The 14619-nt window shown below is 37.2% G+C and overlaps 1 long non-coding RNA gene across 1 annotated transcript; it reads left to right on the forward strand.

Moving 5' to 3' along the window:
* The first annotated feature begins 10992 nt into the window (after window positions 1-10992).
* LOC308610120 lies at window positions 10993-13180 on the forward strand. Its single transcript, XR_014014429.1, has 2 exons — window positions 10993-11062; window positions 12910-13180. It is a non-coding gene; the product is annotated as an uncharacterized lncRNA (long non-coding RNA).
* The last annotated feature ends 1439 nt before the right edge of the window (window positions 13181-14619 follow it).

Below are 14619 nucleotides of genomic sequence, written 5' to 3' on the forward strand. Positions count from 1 at the left end.
TAGGAATCTTAATTTGGTATGTAAATATACTAACTTCTGTTGAAATTGCTATAGCTTAGGGTCAAAATTAATTTGAAGGTTATTAGTGTTATTATTCTGGTTTTTATTAGCTGCTGTCTCAAATTAATTATAAAGACAAAAATATCCCTGGCTTAGAGTTTCTGCGCTATTAATGACATACCGAGATGTCTCTTGGGTATCGGTAAATGATATATTTTAGAGCATAACTTACGAAATGACTTGCCGATTGGCAGACCACCTTTGACAATAAAATACATTTGATAGTCTACCTTTGCAAATTCATTGTACCACACAAATGTGATCTTGGTAATTGACATATGACTATTAAGCTTCAATCATTCTCCATAATATTCCTATAAGCAATTATTAACAGAATAAAGGGGAGATAACAATTCTATAGTATTTATTCAGATTTTTATTTAAAGTCAAGTATAATCTATATTTCTATAGTGCTTTTTTTATCTAACACCTCACTTAAGTAGAAGGACGTGTTCTAGAGGTTTGTTATCAGCTTTTAAATGAAGTCATCTTTATCTTTTATTTAAAAATACTAAAAACAAGTTTCATGGTCTTTAATTAAATATAAATAGTGGAATTGTCTATGAAACTTTTGAAATGGTCAATCACATAAAAACATAGGGATATCCTTTAAAGCAGGGGTCCCCAACCCCCTGGCTGTGTGAGGAAATGGGCCGCCCAGCAGGAGGTGGGCGGCCAGCGAGCGAGCGAGCGAGCGAGCGAAGTTTCATCTGCTGCTCCCCATGGCTCGCCATCGCTCGCATTACAGCCTGAACCAACTATCCTCCCCCCACCCACCCTGTTGGTGGAAAAATTGTCTTCCACGAAACCGGTCCCTAGCTCCAAAACAGTTGGGGATCACTGCTTTAAAGCCTATGAATTTCTAATATATTTATTTAGGTTGTAGATGCTGAACTTTTTTTACATAATAGCTCATAGGTAACCTTCACTATTAAGTATTTTATGATGCTTAGAAATGGAAACAATACAGAAGTTAACAAATTAAAATTGTTTTTTGTAAAATGTCAAGTGAGAAGAGAAGAATGTTAAATAGTAAATACAGCATATTCACAACTTGGTTTTGAATATCACACACATAGAGAAAAAAGACCCAAAGAAAATGTAAAAATTATTTATCAATGGTTAACTCAAGAAATAAGAGAGTCAGGGTGACCTTTACTTCCTCCCGTTCTCATTCTGTATTTCCAAATTCATTGCACTATGTATGTATTACTTTTAGAACTGTTTAAGAAGAAATGTGCCAGTTTGGATAATTTTTTTTTAACATCTAAACATTGCCGAGTATTGTTAAAATGTTCAGTTTTTATGTAGCTTTCTGGAAGATCTAGGTGGCCATAAAAAGCTGAATATATTAGCGGAGGGGGAGTTTTCCCTCATCTTGAAATAATAATGATAAATAATATTTTTAAAGCATTAAATAATTTTCAAAGCATTTTTATGTACATTTTCTCCTCAGACCATCCTAACTCTCTAGAGTTGGTAGAAAAAGGATTCTACGCATTTTGCCCAGGGTGGGGGTTGGAGAGTGGGAATTGAAATTCATGAAGTTTAGCAAATTGCCTATTTAAGCCGTACACAGTTATTAAGTGGCAGGGCCAGAATCCTAACCTGGCCATTCATGCCATGGCCAATCTAGTGCTTTCCTCTATGCTGTAGGAACTGGACATATTTAAGAGGTAAGCACAAAATTGGAAATAGGTCTGAATCTTGCTCTAGTTGCAAATTTGCCTATAGACCTCACTGGAGCCTGAACCAGGAAAATCTATATGAATTTCTTTCTTCAACCCAAAGAAATGGCCATGTTAAATAATTCCTAGGTTTAATTTTAAAAAATCGATACTGTCTGTTTTTGCACCATATTCCAGTTTGTGTATCTTGTGTCTCTCAACTTCTCCAAAGAACCATGCTTCCTACCTAAAGGATTGCATTGCTTAAGAAACAAACATTGACAATTCTGATGCTAACCTGAATTAAATAATATACCAATCATTTATGAGATCCACCTTAGTATTTTTACACTCCTGAAATATCATCTCTATGACCTGCTTTTTAAAATAGTCTGACACCTACCGAGTACTCTTTCACTTCCTACAAGAAATCAAGAAAAAGAAAGCATTTGTGTTTTTAATTTTAGTGAAGGGTTCTTGATTTAAGAATTAGTCATTTAATGTCACTTGAATTTCAAGTGTGCCTCAAGTACTTGAGGTTCTTTCCGTATAACTTCTCCAGAGTTTTCACATATATATCATCATTAATTTCATCTTTCACTTGGGATTAGTACAAGAAAAGTTTTATTTACTACTATTTCTTAGTTTTCTTCATTTCAAATATTCAGTGCCTTGTCAAAAATAATATTATAGTCTTATACTGTTCATTGATAACAGATAATACCAAGAAATTGTGATTCTGGTTTTCAGTTAAAAAAACAAAATGAGAAACTAAGGAAATAATTACTATAACAATGTTTTTCTCCATTTAGCCAATCAGATATTCACATCAGTGAGTGTTAGATTTTGAGACTATGAATCCCAATACTAAATGTTTTATATATTCAGAGAAGTGAAAAATAATTATTATGCTTCCTCTGTGCTAAATACTATTTTAAAACCAGTTGGAATCCCCCCTGACAACAATCCTAAGAGGTAGGTACTGTTTGCACCTATTTTACAGCCTAATTTTACACCTATTTTAGGCACAGAATGATTAAATTATTCATGGTCACACAGCTAGTAAGGCACAGATACAGTATTTAAAATCAAGTCTGTTTTTGTGAGAGTCCACATTCCCAACCCCTGTAATGAAAGCGTGTGACCCCTACTATTTTCTATGTACCCATTTACTTGCTTTGTGGAAAGAAAGGGAGTGAGGGAAGAGGAGGGAAAGGGAGGGAGGGAAAGAGGAAAAGAAGGCGGAATGGAGGGAGGCAGGAGAATTGTCAAAATTCTGCCAGCTTGTTGCTACTGTGTTTTATTTCTTATAATAAGGTTGAAATTAAGGACTTGTAGAGATTTACATAGAAGAAAGAATTTTTAATTTCCTTAAGGGAAGTCTCTGGTAATATTATCAGATGGTGACAGCAAGTGAATTTCTGTTTAATTCTATTCATAATTAAAATGCTATAGCAGGCTCATATTTGGAACAAACACAGTTCTGTTAATTCTCATAGTAATAATTCTACATTTCCTTAAATTTGTTATCATGTTTTTCACCCTCAACACTCTCAGCTTATTTAATTTTAGTACCTACTCTTTTTCAAAAGTCCATAAGTTGTAGTTAGGCTTAAATCATAGGAAACTTGAAGAAAGTTTAGAGCTTGTAACAGAAGGAAACCACCCCCTTCCCACCCCGAGCCCAGCTCTGTCCATTTCTATCAGAGCTACTCCACCAAGAATGGAGGAATTATTCTAATTGGTCAGATTTAGGACACATTCTATTACGTAGGGTGACTGTATTTGTTTAGAGGTACACAGCAACAGTTCCACATTTCTTCTTGTCCGTTGCCTGGTCCTGTGACAGCAGGTAAGTGGAGTGAAGATCCTCAAAACCTCGACCTCAGTCTCTTGTTTCTGTTCCATTCCGTTCCACCAGGGTGAGCTTAATCCAGCAGAAGAGTGAGCTCTTCTGTGTTTCGCTGGGTGGTTCCATGCAGATGAGTCAAGTTCCATTTTGAGCCTGGAAAATCTTGCATGCTGTCTCATCAACTTCTTCCTCTTCCGAGTGTGTCCTCAGAAAATGGTACCATGCCCCCAGTAAGCCTTCACCACAGCTCCGACTCAGGGCTATTAGGAAGGAATTCCAAGTCTCAGACATGTTCTGTATTTTAATCAACAGATAATTTGTACGTATAGTTAACATTTACTCTGGATTAGTCACGTGTTCTTATGCAGTTGGAACCTATTTCTGTCTTCATGTGCTTAAAGCTAGGATGAGTATGGATTTTAATCAAGATAATTTAGAAATTTTATTAAGTGTTTCTTATGTGGCAGGCACTGTTCTAGGTACTGGTGATAGAGTTTTAAACAGAGCGGTTACAATCCACACTCTAAGAAAGGGTACTTAACATGAAAATTCATATAGGAAAGATGTACAGAAATCATACGCAAAAAACAAGAGTCCGTTTAATATGCATGGTTGGCATCTTGGGGATAGAAGAAATCTAACACAAGGAGTTTTACAAGACTGATGATATTATAGTCACTTCAGTTGAACTTTGTTTTATTTAAAACAAGCAACCTTTTTTCAAACCAAGTAAAAAAATTATTGACCGTAATTGTACAACTTTGTAGCTCCTTATTTAGTAAAGAGAGGGTGCTTTGACTTATGATATGAGGCAATTTCAGTATTTTGATAAACTAACCTTCAGCATTTTAGAAACTAAGCTTTTTCATTGATGGAAATTCTAATATTTGCCCATCAGTTTTATTTCATGCCTCCGAAATTAGATTAAATTTTCCAATTTTAAGTGAAAACCTGGCATATTATCTATTGACACTACAGTTCCAAGTTTTATCATAAGAAAAGGTGGGTGAGAGGAATCCCCAGCTCAAAATCCTATCCAAATTTGAATTCTGAAAGTCTTTTTTTGATTGATTAGTAGATGTTGGTATCACATTATTTGCAATGACAGAGGACATTGTCAAGTTGTTATTAGCATTCATTGCAGCACCGGCTTCTGAGAATTCAGTGGGTTTTTTTAAACCACGTTTTCTCCTCTTGACCCATGACTCCAACTCTCAAAATATCTTGACTCATTCATACATCATACATTCAAGAAATAATTACTGATCGCATATACTATTCCAGATACCAAGCTGGTCACTAGGGAGTCAAAATGACTAAGGCACAGGCTTGGCTGTCCAGGAGACCCCAATGTAGTGAACCTTTGCTTCTTACTCTTCAAGTGGCATTGATCCTGTGTAATCAGAAGTAATAGGGAATTAAGTAGCATTCATATTGTAATTAAATGTAGATTGAGCCAGATGATTTTCCAAAATCAGGTTTAATCAGAGATAGGGCAAGAGTGTTCTTTGGGATTTTTCCTTGATGAGCATTGTTAACTATCCTTGAGATGCAATAATAGAAGTCAGTGAGTGATTTATCAATTTGGTTTCCTATGGGAACCAAGATGAAGGACGTTTCCTCCTTTAGTCATTGACTTTCTACAGAGATAGCAAAGGCGCTTCAACTTTCCCAGAAAAGCAATCACCAGTAAACAGCAGTGATGGTAGATGTGGGTTATTTACTACCATGGGGTTGAGAATATTAGTGAGCTGCATTTTGACCACTTGTCAAACATTTTGACATCTTGGAACAGAAAGTGTTATTTAAATATAAAAAGCATTTCCTGTTGAATTGCTGTTAGTCATCCCCATGAGGAAATGACCTATTAAGTAATAGATCGGGAATAAGATTGATTTCTGCTGAAGAGTCCTTAAAGTAGCTACATGTTTCAATTTGTGGGTGTTTTTCAACCATTTGTAAGTTACCACAGTAAAAACCCCATATAAAAAGCTCTCTGAATTTACTTTCCAGCATTCTTTCCTGGGCTTTCTCTCTCTTTCCCCCACCCCTCGCTCTCTCTCAGATCAGAAGAAGAGCAATGGGTCTCAAGCTTTAGCTAGAATCAGAAGGCTTGTCAAAACAATGATTTCCGGAGCCTCAGCTGGGAATTTGCATTTCTAACAAGTTTCTAGGAGAAGCTTCTGCTGCTGTGACATATTTGATGAACCAGTGCTCAAGTAAAAGGAATGGGAATTTAGGAAGTAGAAAGATGGAGAGCTATGAAAAGCTGAAGTCAGCTTCTGATCTTCTTCACCAAGCTGCCCAAGCTATTGGGAAGATAATCACTACTGCCCCAGGGAAGCGTATTGAAAGTCACACCGATTAGAATGGGCATCATCAGAAAATCTACAAGCAACAAATGCTGGAGAGGGTGTGGAGAAAAGGGAACCCTCTTGCACTGTTGGTGGGAATGTAAATTGATACAGCCACTATGGAGAACAGTATGGAGGTTCCTTAGAAAACTAAAAATAGAATTACCATATGACCCAGCAATCCCACTACTGGCACATACCCAGAGAAAACCATAATTCAAAAAGACACATGCACCCCAATGTTCATTGCAGCACTATTTACAATAGCCAGGTCATGGAAGCAACCTAAATGCCCACTGACAGACAAATGGATAAAAAAGACGTAGTACGTACATAAAATGGAATGAACTTGGGTCATTTGTAGAGACGTGGATGGACCTAGATACTGTCATACAGAGTGAAGTAAGTCAGAAAGAGAAAAACAAATATCGTATATTAACACATATATGTAGAATCTAGAAAAACGGTACAGATGAACCGGTTTGCAAGGCAGAAATAGAGACGTAGATGTAGAGAAGAAACGTATGGACACCACGGGGGGAAAGCGGGGCAAGGGTGGTGGTGGTGGGATGAATTGGGAGATTGGGGTTGACATGTATACACTAATATGTATAAAATAGATAACTAATAAGAACTTGCTGTATAAATTAATAAATTTAATTTAATTTAAAAAGTAGGGCTTCCCTGGTGGCGCAGTGGTTGAGAGTCCGCCTGCCGATGCAGGGGACACGGGTTCGTGCCCCTATCCCGGAAGATCCCACATGCCGCGCAGCGGCTGGGCCCGCGGGCCATGGCCGTGGAGCCTGTGTGTCCGGAGCCTGTGCTCCGCAGCGGGAGAGGCCACAGCAGTGAGAGGCCCGCGTACAGCAAAAAAAAAAAAAAAAAAAAAAAAAGTAATTGGCCCTCCTCTGAGTAAGTGATTGCCCGAGGGCATCATGTTGAACACTCTCGACTGTCCTCTTAAGCCCAGGTTTGCAGTGAATGAGCCATTTAACCTCTCTTTACCCCAGTCTTTCTAGATTACAAACAGTAACGGTAATTTCCCTTCCCTCTTGTTAAAAAACAAGACAAAACAAAAAATACGCAAATCCTGATGGTGCTTTCCCTTTGTGGAAAATTCTTTGGATTTATCCATCTATTACTCTGATGTAGTAAAGAAGAAATATAGCAAAATTTCTCTCTGTCCATAAAGATTTTAGGCTTTTAAGCTTAACTCTTTAGCAAAAACTATCAAATGCCTATTCTCCACTGCCTGGGGCTAGACAGTTCCTTGATTCTGTCTAAGAGGTGGGGAGCCACAAGGGAACAAGTACTTAAAGAGACTCTAAAAAGCCCTATCTTTTCTGCACCCGCTTCGCCACCACCAGCTCTCCAGTTTATCCACTGCTCTTCTCACTCTTTCCACACCAGGAACACCAGCCTCTTAGTTTGTACTTTCAACACTCAACGTTCTCCCATCCAAAGGCCCTTGCATTTACGATTTCATCTTCTGGAAATGTTCTAGAAAAGTAATCCATACACATATAAATAGAATATGATACTAGAGGTTATGATAATAGATAGGATATGACTACCTTCAAGTCTCTGGTCAAATGTCACCACATCAGTGAGACCTTGATCATCCTATAAAAAACAGCTGTTGTGCATCCCCATGCAGGTGCACACATTAACCTACACATGCTCCATTCCATCTCTGATATAGTTTTCTCCATATGTTTGTTCCCGTCTGCCAAACAATATATCAATATTTTGGTATTGGTTTATTTTCGGTCTCTTCCCTAGGTAGAATGCGAATTCCGTGCAGGTAGAGTCATGATTTTTTCACTGCAGAACCTACAACAATCATTGGCACATAAGAGTCACTCAGTAAATATTTCTAGGGTGAAAAAAAGAAAGGTGATATATCCTTACCTTAGATTATCCACTGCACATTTTGGTATCCTTTGCATTACTTGCTCAAATGATCTTACACTCCAGCCATACGTACCTATTGGCAGTTCTTTAGGCCCACCATTGCTCTGTATGCCCTCGTGTCTTTTTTTTAATTTAATTTTATTTTTTTAACATCTTTATTGGAGTCTAATTGCTTTACAATGGTGTGTTAGTTTCTGCTTTATAACAAAGTGAATCAGCTATACATGTACATATATCCCCATATCTCGTCCCTCTTGCGTCTCCCTCCCACCCTCCCTATCCCACGCCTCTAGGTGGTCACAGGACATATATACACTCACTACCAAATGTGAAATAGATAGCTAGTGGGAAGCAGCCACGTAGCACAGGGAGATCAGCTCTGTGGTTTGTGCCCTCTTGCTTTTTAAATCTTGCTGTAGCCTCTGCCTAGAATGTTCACTTCTGAAACTTTTTTGTTGTCTTTCACACTTCTACATTTCCTTCAAAACACAAATCAGGTGTCCTGTTCTTCAAAAATATTTCATGATGAACTCATTCTTTCTCTGTGTCCTCCTTCCCACCCTGGCACCCTGTCCTGGCACTTATCTACTCATTATGTTATACTATTCTGTCCAGTTGAAACTCCTCCCAGCTTTACCAGAGACCACTTGAAAGCAGGGACTGCTTCTGACGTCAAAAGCACAATGCCCCAATGCCTGGCATATGACAGCTACTCATAAATGATCAATAAATGAACAACAACCCACCTTATTCTTTTTTCTTATCGTAAGAAGCTACTCTTCATTGCTTTAAACTTCTAAAATTGCCCTGAGGGATATAATAGTAATGAGTGTTCCTGAAAATCAAGAGAATGGACACTTATGATAAGTAGCTTGAAGATTAGCCAAGTGAAAACTGGAATAGCTCTCAAGGAAGAGGAGTGAGGCATTCAGGCTCCTTTAGGAGTAGCAAGTAGCAGTGATGCTGGTGTTCACACTGCCATGAAGAAAACCACTGCCATGTGAAGCTCCTAACAGAAGTAAATATGTAGTATCTCTGAGGTATGTGATAGTATGTGAGAGTAGATCATGACAGAACTCTTCAGCAACCTTGTTTCTGGATTTTACCTCATCCAGCATCACTTGGTGTATGTTGAGGTAATGCACAAATTTTACTAGGTAATTAGTCTAGGACTTATTCCTCTAGGGTAGAAAGATGCTATCTTACTCCAATCATGTTGCTATAACAAAATACCACCAACTGGGTAGATTATAACAACAGCAATTATTGCTCACAGTTCTGGAGGCTGGGAAGTCCAAGACAGAGGTGCTAGCTTGTTTGCCTTCTGACACCAGGAGGAAAGTGGAACGTAGTCATGTATGTCCCTGCAGGTATTTGTAGGTTGTCTTCCACCCTGAGATTTCTCTGCTGCCTCCCCTCCCCTAAACAAGTGTCAGAGAGGATTGGAGCTCTATCTTCACAGCGCTTGCTGACTTTTCAAGAGAAACATTGTACAGATAGACCCACAGACATACTGAAATAGATATCCGCAGCTCTGTTGGATGTGTAGTATTTAGCTTCTTCGGTCTGTGTGTGAAACACTCCTAACATGCTTCCCCTCCTCCAGTGCCCACAGGGCCACCGGATTTCAGCCTGTTTTCTCTGTTCTGTTAAACACACCTCTTTTTCTAGCAGCTGAATGGGAAGGAGGATCCCCCTTTCAGTTGTCATCTTCCTCGAAACTGTTCACTCTAAATGAATTCTCACATTTCCCTTCTGAATCTATCTACCATCTCCCTCGATGTCCAAACTCCTCCTGATAGACAAATTTATTGAGCGCTTAAATGTATACCAGTTACCGTTTGTCAGTGGCATTTAACCCTCACAAATATTATCCACATTACACAGTTAAATATTGAGGCTTAGAGAAAGTAAGCAACTTGCCAAAAGTTGCAAACTTAACAAGTGACATGTCCAGGATTCAGGCACAAAATATTTGAGCCCAGAGGCCATGCTCTTAACCATGAAGTGAAACCCTCTAAACAGGAAGAAGTTAACACCTGTTCAAGGGAAATGGAGGGTCCATGCTAGCTCCCTTATTTATACCAGCTGCCCGAGGGGAAAGTTTAACAGAAAAGTGTTCCCATTTAATTTTTCTGTTTCTTTAACCATTGAATTAAACAATAACACATCCTCCTTAAATGCAATCTCTCTTTGATTCAAGCTTTCTGATTATTTCAGAAACTTCAGTGAATAGTTTATATCTTCATAATTTTTTTCTTTAATTTCAGAACTTTGTGAGAAGGATAATGCTATTTTCTTTTAAGTGATTAGATAATTTTGTAATTTTCTATGCTAAAAAGTATACTTATACTATAGTATATATAAATTCTATGTATTTAGTGTGTACTTTTGTTAAAGCATTGTAAAATAACAACTGAATTGTACTCCAATAAATACATCATTTTCCTCAACATTGACTTAATGTGCACTATAGTTCATATTTTTTTCTGATTAGTTCAGAATTAGAGAATTACCATTTTGAGACTGGTTTTTACTAACTCTAACTTCCATGTTCCTAATTTCCATGTTCCTAATGAATAAACTAAGCTTTATTTATCCTTAATATTTTCTGACCTCTTCACTTCAATTGGAAATCTGGATTGTTTCAAATGATTCCCCTACCATCTCCACCACAAATTTAGCTTTCTCTTTCTCTAGTATAAGAAGAGCCAGCCTGCTTCTTACATTTAGGCCACTTTCTGATTATTATTCTATAATCTCTGTATTCCCCTAATTTTAACTTACTGTTAGGAAGTAAAGTTGGCCCTCTCTCTATTCAAACCACTCCTGTATCCTCCAGAACCAGCGCCTACTTCTACTTTCCTGAATGAGGTCAACTACACTTCACCAAGCTTAATGTTTTTTAATTTTAACTAATTAATTTTTTAAAAATTAATTTTATTGAAGTATAGTTGATTTACAGTGTGTTAGTTTTAGGTGTACAGCAAAGTGATTCAGTTATACATATCCATATATCTATTCTTTTTCAGATTCTTTGCTCATATAGGTTCTCATAGACCAAGCTTACCAATTTTATAGTTTCATTGCCTGTCTTCATCTATGCCATGACCTCATTTCTCATTCACATCTCAAAATTAAACTTTCAGAACTCCATTGCAACAACGATCAGTGGTCTAATGAACTTGTATAAGATGACCAGAAGTTGAAGTATTGTAAGCATTAGTAATATAAAAGTCCAACTTCTGTCTGTTCTGCAAATGAATATATGTTTAATCCTAAATATATGTTTAGTACTAAAAGTTTCACCATGGTAGTGTGAGTCTTTCCAAAATTTATTACATTCCTATTATATGCCAAGCACTGACTTACTCTTTGATTTCATTTTCCCCCCAATTTTGTTTTCCAAACACAGAATGACAACTTGGTGAAAAAAAACCCTGCGGTATATACCAAATACCAAGATGTGCATCCTCTGCCCATCCTCATTTCTGTATTCCCACTCATCCCATCGTAATTAGATTCTGCCACTTTTCTCCTGAGCCCTATAATAGTCTCATGTCTACTCACTTCCCATCTCTTCCCCATCTTTTAATCTCAAATACAGTTCATACATACAGAACGTCACCTGAATGATGTTCATAACTGATGGCTGCTTGCTTTCTTAAGAATGCTTAAAAGATGCAGTGTTGGAAGAGAAAGCTGTCACCACCTGCTGACTTGTGCCCAAAGTCTCAGAGGCTGAAACTTCTGCTTTCATAAATGGGGAGGTCCAGCACAGAAGTGAATTGAAGAAGTGCCACAAAAGAGCTTATGAGCCTTTTAAAGACTTCCCAGGAGATATACACACACACATACATGTACACAAGATGTTCAGTGTGATTTCAGAGAAATTCTCAGAGACCTCATATGTCTCGAACACTGGGTAAGACCTCTGCTTCCAGACATTCTAAAATTTACTCTTGAATAATGCAACCCAGAGAGTGGAGTACTTGGACCAAATTATTTATATCCCTTATAGTATTATTTCTGGCAAATTACCCCATCCGCTTTTGGCTTGCATAACACACAATTACAAGAACTTCTTTTCTATCTATTGGTAGAGGTCCTCTTCCATCACATCCTGTATACAAAGACTATATAAGTGCACATAATGTCTTACATATTATTTCATAGGGTTAACCGATACTTGGTGTCCAATGTAGAATAACATGGACTATGGGCTAACAGTGTTCTATAAAGAATAAAGTAGTTCTTTGTAAACTAGACTGTTTATATATTTCATACACACGCTTTGTTTCCCAGTTATTCTCTCTTATCACTTAATAAATTCTTTTGATGTCTTTTCTATATCATTTGTACTAAAGTGAAACAAAGCAAGATGTTTTTGATTGCTCCATACCTGGACAAAAGTGTTAGAATGGAAGCCTAGAGGCTGCTATGGTGGTAGCAGTCATAATGAAAATGAGAGAACCCCTAAATGGATGTGGTTTTCCTGCTTCAATTACCTGGAGATTGTTTTCCAGTGCTGACACCAGGATGTTCTGCATTTTGCTTTAGTGAAAGGAATGAGTGTTTCCTCTACAGTTTTAATTATAATTTTGTTTCCTCTAAAATGGCTATGTAATTTCATTGACCATTGAGTTAATACAAAGTGAACTCCTTGGCCTGGCCCTCCAGGCACTCCAACTGTTCTAACCTATCCCTGCTGCTCCATCACCTCCCCTTCTCCTACACATGGGCCTGTGCTGCCATCAAACTGCACAAACCTCTCTTCTCTCAAGTGCTGGGGAGTTTTCTAATCTCTGTGTCACTTTTCATTCTGCTGATTATGTCAGGAATCGGATTTTCTTAGATGCGATGCATACTAAATCTACTTTACACGTATAACATGCTTATATAGTTAGTAAATTTGACAAAAAATTATTAAATGATACCTAATGATGACTACATTATAAAATCATATATATATGCTTTTTCATATATATTCATGTCTTTCAACACTAACCTCACCCTCTCCATTCTCATAATACTTAAAATATGCTTGCTTTATGTTGTCCAGGCCATTGCATGTGGTGCTCTCTTTGCCTGGACTTCTCTCCTTCCTCCGTTCTTCTACTTGCTACCACTTCCCCATGTAATGACCCGATTTGGAGAAGACTTGTTTCTGCTTCTCTTATGGGTTCCCTTAGTACCCTATTCTAAGTTCTATTAATTCAGACTGCATTGTAACTCCCTGTTCATTGTCTTACTTGCTCATTGTGTCCCCAATGCCTATACAGCACCTAACGTTTGGAAAGTACTCAAATAAATGAAAGTTGGTGACATTGAAATACATGTATAACTGGTTTAGAAGAGTTAAATGATCATTGTTATTGAAAGTCATAAAGATACTTACGCCTTTGACCCAGTAATCCAGGAGTCAAAAATTCAAATGCTTTCAGGGTCAAGCAGGTAATCTAAATGTACAATGTTGGCCTGGGGGAAGGCAATGGGAATACAGGTTACTGTACTTGCCTCACCTAAACACATTCAGATTTACACTTTTATAAATACTGTCGATACAAGCCAAACAAACCATAACCCCTGTCTCATTCAAAGAAACAATTCTGTAGAGGAAAAAAATATTCATAATAATATTATTTGTGAATCTATCTGTAATAAGGAAAAAATGAAGACAAATAGCTAGTAATAGGAAGCGGATTAAATTAAATATAGATTGTATCCATTAAATATCATGTATTCTTTAACATTAAAATAATCCCCCAATTGTAATATATGAAAAATGCTTTCGTTATTGGAAATGGTGAAGGAATAACACAAAACTCTGTGTTTGCTGTAATTGCAACCATGTAAAAATATACATCCTTGTTAAAAAAAAAGGATTATGCAAAATGAAGATAACTATGTTAGGGTGCTCAAAATAGAAATGATTTTTGTAAAGTTCAGCATTTAATAATGCCGTCATTTTTCCAATCCTAGTCTCTGGAGAAAGCTTTGGCAATATCTCTTGGAGTCTTAGAAGATGATACCTAGCAAGCAGAACCAGGTTACTTTGGGTAAAAGCTGAAGAATATGAATTGTGGGCTGAGCTACAAATAACATTGTCATAGCAACCTCCAAAGATTTCATAGAAAAGGCATGACTTGGATTTCTCTTTTTTTTTTTTTAAGGAAAATGACTAACAAGATCCCTTTTAAAACAGTTCCGATATAGTGCGGGATAAGATACAATAAGTTTGATAAAGAGTTTTGTTGAGAAATTGGGATAACCTGGCAGAACCTTGAGATCAGAAGTGAGACTCCCTAGTGTAGCCTTAGCACATTATTTTGTGTGTGTATTGATTAGTTTTCAGTGACGTAACACTTATGTGATGCCAATCTGCCTTCCCTGCAGATAATATTTATTTAATAATAAAATATTAAGAACAATATAATAATTCTATAATGATAATAATGGTTATTGTTAGTAAAAAAAGTTCAATTCTCCTTGTTAAGAGACATTTAATATATTTCTCTGATTCTTTATAAAGGCTTGATTATCTGTTCTCAGGGTTCTTCTGTGATACTATATATAACCTCCTGGAAACAGAGGACTGTGGAAATACTGATAGTGTCAACGGAAATCATTGTAACTTCTTTGGAAAGGGCGTATTCCATCAGTCTCATTGCCTCATTTGTTAAGCTGAATCGCCATCCTCAGTGACAGATCTTTTCAGTGTCCAAACTTCCTGCAAGGATTTATGTATTAACCCCATTCTGTTTGAGTTTAG

Source organism: Mesoplodon bidens (genome assembly GCF_964165515.1).
Source record: "Mesoplodon bidens genome assembly, contig: HAP1_SCAFFOLD_787, whole genome shotgun sequence".
NCBI lineage: Eukaryota > Metazoa > Chordata > Mammalia > Artiodactyla > Ziphiidae > Mesoplodon > Mesoplodon bidens.